The sequence below is a fragment of the Ovis canadensis genome, chromosome 1, assembly GCF_042477335.2.
Source record: "Ovis canadensis isolate MfBH-ARS-UI-01 breed Bighorn chromosome 1, ARS-UI_OviCan_v2, whole genome shotgun sequence".
NCBI lineage: Eukaryota > Metazoa > Chordata > Mammalia > Artiodactyla > Bovidae > Ovis > Ovis canadensis.
Genome location: NC_091245.1, coordinates 129400911 through 129406415, shown reverse-complemented (window position 1 = coordinate 129406415; position 5505 = coordinate 129400911). Strand labels below are relative to the sequence as shown.

General features: G+C 36.6%; 1 pseudogene; it reads left to right on the top strand.

Moving 5' to 3' along the window:
• The first annotated feature begins 4763 nt into the window (after positions 1–4763).
• Positions 4764–5169, top strand: LOC138434111 (translation machinery-associated protein 7-like; annotated as a pseudogene).
• Positions 5170–5505: the final 336 nt, after the last annotated feature.

The following is a 5505-nucleotide window of genomic DNA, read 5'->3' as shown; positions in this document are numbered from 1 at the left end:
AGTAGATTCAGAACGAGAATCTGTGTTTACTAAAGGCCTGTGTAAGCAGAGAGAGGAGAGACTGTCATGTATGGATTCATGTGACTTTTCAACACCTGGTTTCACGTATAATAGAAGATTATAAGTTAGGACCTCTAGAAATAAATAATCTTTTGCTTCCATTTCAAGAATAATAACATAGTTATTAACAATAAGAAATAATGTCTAATAGTAAGAATATATGAAATCAGCTTGTCCATTAGGTTTTTTTTTTTTTTTGAGTTTTCAAATGCAACATCTACAAATTTTAGCACACACTGCAATTGTGACATGCAGAGGAAAATAATTATTTTTTCTGCAATAGATCTGTTTTTCCCCGGAGAGCTCATCTTCTAGTTATTATGGAAAAAATATTACCTAAATGTGCAGTTTAAAGCCAAGACCCCTTGGATGAATCAAATAGCCCTTCCAAGCAACTACCAAGACTCTATTGTGGAGTGATTTTTCAGCATTTTATGAGAAGTTTATCATCCTGAGCTGGAATTCAGGTGTATGGAGGGAGGTTGGTTGCTCTTGGCAATGACTGAGGGCTAGGTTGGGCTGGTCCTTGATTCTACCCCGATGCTGTCTTCTTTTGTGTCCCTTTGGATCCTGCCTTCCTCATACTGACAAGTTTGTAGCTGGAGAACTCCCAAGCCCTTTTAACGGTTTAGGAATGACCTACCATTTCCCTTCAGATCTCAATGGTGCTAGGCTTTGGTTAAATTATTTCCTTAAACTAAATTTTTTCATGCATGTGTGTATTTATACATGTGCCTAAGTGTTCAGATTTATGTATGTATCTGATCATCTGTGTCTATTGTTATTTAGGAAAAGTTGATTTACAGTATTAAATAAATTTCAGGTGTACAAGATAATGATTCACAGTTTTTAAAGGTTGTACTCCATTTACAATTTTGGCTGTATTTCCTGTACCATACAATATACCCTTGCAGCTTATTTACTTTATATATAGTACTTCAGTTCAGTTCAATTCTCTTCATTTCAGTTCAGTCGCTCAGTCGTGTCCGACTCTTTGCGACCCCATGAATCGTAGCACGCCAGGCCTCCCTGTCCATGACCAAGTCCCAGAGTTCACTCAGACTCACATCCATCGAATCAGTGATGCCATCTCATCCTCTGTCGACCCCTTCAGGGTCTTTTCCAATGAGTCAACTCTTCTCATGAGGTGGCCAAAGTACTGGAGTTTCAGCTTTAGCATCATTCCCTCCAAAGAAATCCCAGGGCTGATCTCCTTTAGAATGGACTGGTTGGATCTCCTTGCAGTCCAAGGGACTCTCAAGAGTCTTCTCCAACACCACAGTTCAAAAGCATCAATTCTTCAGTGCTCAGCTTTCTTCACAGCCCAACTGTCATCCATACATGGCCACTGGAAAAACCATAGCCTTGACTAGATGGACCTTTGTTGGCAAAGTAATGTCTCTGCTTTTAAATATCTCTTAATCTCCCACCCCTGTCTTGTCCCTCCCATCTTCCTTCTCTCCACTGGTAACCACTAGTTTGTCCCTTTTATCTGTGAGTCTGTTTCTTCTTTGTTATATTTACTGATTTGTTTTATTTTTTTAGATTCCACACATAAGTGATAAATTTAGTATTTGTCTGTGTCCGATTTATTTCACTAGGCATAGTATTGTCTAGGTTCAACCATGTTGCTTCAAATGGAAAAATTTTATTTTTTATGGCTGAGTAGTATTCCACTGTGTGTGTACACACATATTAGTTGTTGTTTAGTCACTAAGTCGTGACCAACTCTTTGTGACCCCATGGACTGTAGCCCACCAGGCTTCTCTGTCCATAGGGTTTTCCAGGCAAGAATACTGGACTGGGTTGCCATTTCCTTGTCCAATGCATGAAAGTGAAAAGTGAAAGTGAAGTTGCTCAGTCATGTCTGACTCTGTGCGACACCATAGACAGTAGCCCACCAGGCTCCTCCATCCATAGGGTTTTCCAGGCAAGAGTACTAGAGTGGGGTGCCATTTCCTTCTCTGATACAGACATACACCATGTCTTATGTATCTGTTCATTCATTGATGGACACTTGGCTTTCTTCCATATCTTGGCAATTGTAAGTAAGTTTTTATGAATATTGGGACACTTGTATCTTTTCAGACTGATGTTTTCTTTGGATATATGCTCAAGAGTGGAATTGCTGGACTATATCGTAGTTCTATCTTTAGTGTTTTAAGGAAACTCCACACTGTTCTCCACAGTGGCTGCACCAATTTACATGCTCATCATGTGTTTTTCATGTGTAGGTGTGTATCTGCTCATGTATATCTTTTGTGGGAACAGCAGGAAGGGGAGAGAAAGCATACATATTAAACTCTATTTTGTCTGACGCAGGATACAGCATGTTTGGGGCTGGTGCATGGGGATGACCCACAGAGATGTTATGGGGAGGGAGGTGGGAGGGTGGTTCATGTTTGGGAACACATGTAAGAATTAAAGATTTTAAAATTAAAAGTAAAAAAAAATAAACTCTATTTTGTATGAATGAAGTGCTAGGTATTTATGGGCATCATTATCATACATAATCTTCATGGAAATCTTAGCTGTAGTTACTGTTATCATCTTTTAATCAATAAAGAAGGTGAACCTGAAATTTAATATGAGAAAGGGAGCCCACGTCTAATTGAATTCAAAGTTTATGCTCGTTTTATTGTGTTATGGGTGTAGTAAGAATGGAAAAAATAAGTTTATGACCCTTGGTGTTCGTGTTGTGATGTTGCCATTTAAATCAGTTATACCAGTTACACTATTACCCAAAATGTTTTCTAGTTTGTAGCTGCTTGATTGTATTCAAGTTTGCTTCAATGTGCGTATCTTTGATATTTAGTGAGAAAGAGCATATTTCCACTTGTTTAAATGTATTTGTATTTTTTTCTTGTATAAATCGCTGCCTATTTCAATTTTAATGATATTATTGTTATTCTTGTACAGTTTAGTGAGAGATTAAATGCTGTAGAAGTCCCCTGGACAGCAAAGAGGTCAAATCTGTCAATATTAAAGGAAATCAACCCTGACTATTCATTGCACGACTGATGCTCAAAATGAAACTCCAATACTTTGGCCACCTGATACCAAGAGCCGACTCATTGGAAAAGACCCCGATGCTGGGAAAGATTGAGGGCAGGAGAAGAAAGGGGTGGCAGAAGATGAGATGGTTGAATGGCATCATTGACTCAATGGACATGAGTTTGAGCAAATTACAGGAGATAGTGAAGAACAGGGAATCCTGGCATGCTGCAGTTCATGGGATCAAGAGTCAGAGATGACTGAGCAGTTGAACAATAACATTTGCCATAGAAGGAAGTATTTTGTATATTTGATATCAATATTGATTCTGTCTCTTTTTCCTTTTCAGTTGAGGTTGTCTGTTTTTGGTAAATTTTTTAAGGTAAAAGTTTAAAATTTTGCAAATATAAATTTCATAGTTTTTTCTTTGTGATTTCACTTGGTACTTTGACCTAGAAAGTTACTGTACATGGTAAAGCAATTTTCCTCCTATTAATAAAATAAAATAAACATAAAAAATAAAGTTATCATTCCTATGCAGGTAAAATAGATATCTTAATTATTCTAATATTTATGAATTTGCTAAAAATGATTCTTTTATGGACGTAGCCTTTATTTAGGGGATGATAAGAGGTAAATATATAACTTAATTTCTTTTAAAATTGGTATATTTATCAATATAATTTATTTATAGTTTTTATTTTAACCAATGGAGTTTTAATATAATGCTGCTGCAATTTCTGATTTATCTGCTTTGTTCTATCCATTCTTTTTTCTAGTTTTATGACAGCTAAATTTTTATTATTGATGTTTTGTAAGCTTTTTTAAAAAAAATATTTATTTTTTATTTTGCTGTGCTGGGTCTTAGTTGCAGCAGGAAAGATCTTTCATTTTGGTACATGGACTCTCCAACTGTGATACAGGGGGCTCCAGAGCATGCAGACCCAGTAGCTGCATCTCACAGGCTTAGTTACTCCATGTCATGTGAGATCTTCCTGAACCGGGGATGGAACCTGTGTTCCTGCTCTGGAAGGTGAATTCTTACCCAATGGACCATCAGGGAAGTCCCTATAGGGTTTTCATATCTGATAAAACTCAGTTCTCCTAAAATAATACTTTGCTTTTCCTGCATTTAAAAAATCTGTGATGATTCCTTTTAAAAAAATATTTCTTTAATATTCCAACTACTTTAAGTGTTTTTTCAGAATCAATTTTAGAAGTTTTTTGTTATTTTCCTACCACTCCTAATTGGAAATGTGAATGAGATTATAATACCCATATAAATTAACTTGGAGAAAATATTAATCTCTTTTTTGAGGTCTAGATTATAACTTTTCATTAGCAAAGTTTTTCTTTGTATTTTCTACTTGACATTCTTTCGTTGTAAAAGTTTTGTGTAGCTTTCATTAAAGTTTTTCATTAATATTTTATAATTTTATTATTATTGAGAAATAATCTCCTTTATGGTTGTGTTTTTGCTACCTGTAATGGAATATAAAACTTCTATGAAATTTTTAGATGTACTATCTTTCCATTTCTATTATTATTTTTTATTATATTATTATTATTTTACTTTTATTATTTCTAGTTGATCATTTATTTCTAATAGATTCATTTGGCTCTTTTAGGTATATAATTATTCTAATTGTGCATAATGACTTTTCAGTTCCCAATATAATTTTTATTTCTTATTCAAACCTTATATTACATCTCCGCTTCCGGTGGCAGGGCCTGGGGAAGGGGCGGCAGGTGCCATGTCGGGCCACGAAGGTGGCAAGAAGAAGCCCCTGAAGCAGCCCAAGAAGCAAGCCAAGGAGATGGACGAGGAAGATAAGGCATTCAAACAGAAGCAGAAGGAGGAGCAGAAGAAACTCAAGGAGCTAAAAGCAAAGGCCGCGGGGAAAGGCCCCCGGCCACCGGTGGAATTAAGAAATCTGGCAAAAAGTAAGCTGTTCCTTGTACCTGAGGCAATGATGACCCTTAGTTCCATTCCTGTTTAAACACCTGGATTCCCTGCCATAATATCTGTTGCCACCTATAGCTAGAATGAAGTGTTGTCTTGGAACCTATTGTACATTTAAGAATAAACTTTTGTAAAAAAAAAAAAAAAAAGTAAAAAAACAAACAAACAAAAACAAACCTTATATTACAAAAACAACTGTAGAAGAGACATTGATTAGTTTCCCTGTCTGTTCAACCTCCCTTCCTAACTGTTCTACTTGCAGACTTAGTTGTAATTTATTGATCAGTCCATGATCAGCAAGGACTGAGAATTAGATGATATTCTAAGGGAGCCACGGGATAAGTACTGTGGAGGCTGGAGTTGACACTATGGCAACCCCAAGCCTCCTGCCAACACCAGGAGCAGGAACTGGCAGTCCTGACTCCGGGATGTTCACACACACACACACACACACACTGCAACCACTAAAAACAATCCAAGACACACAC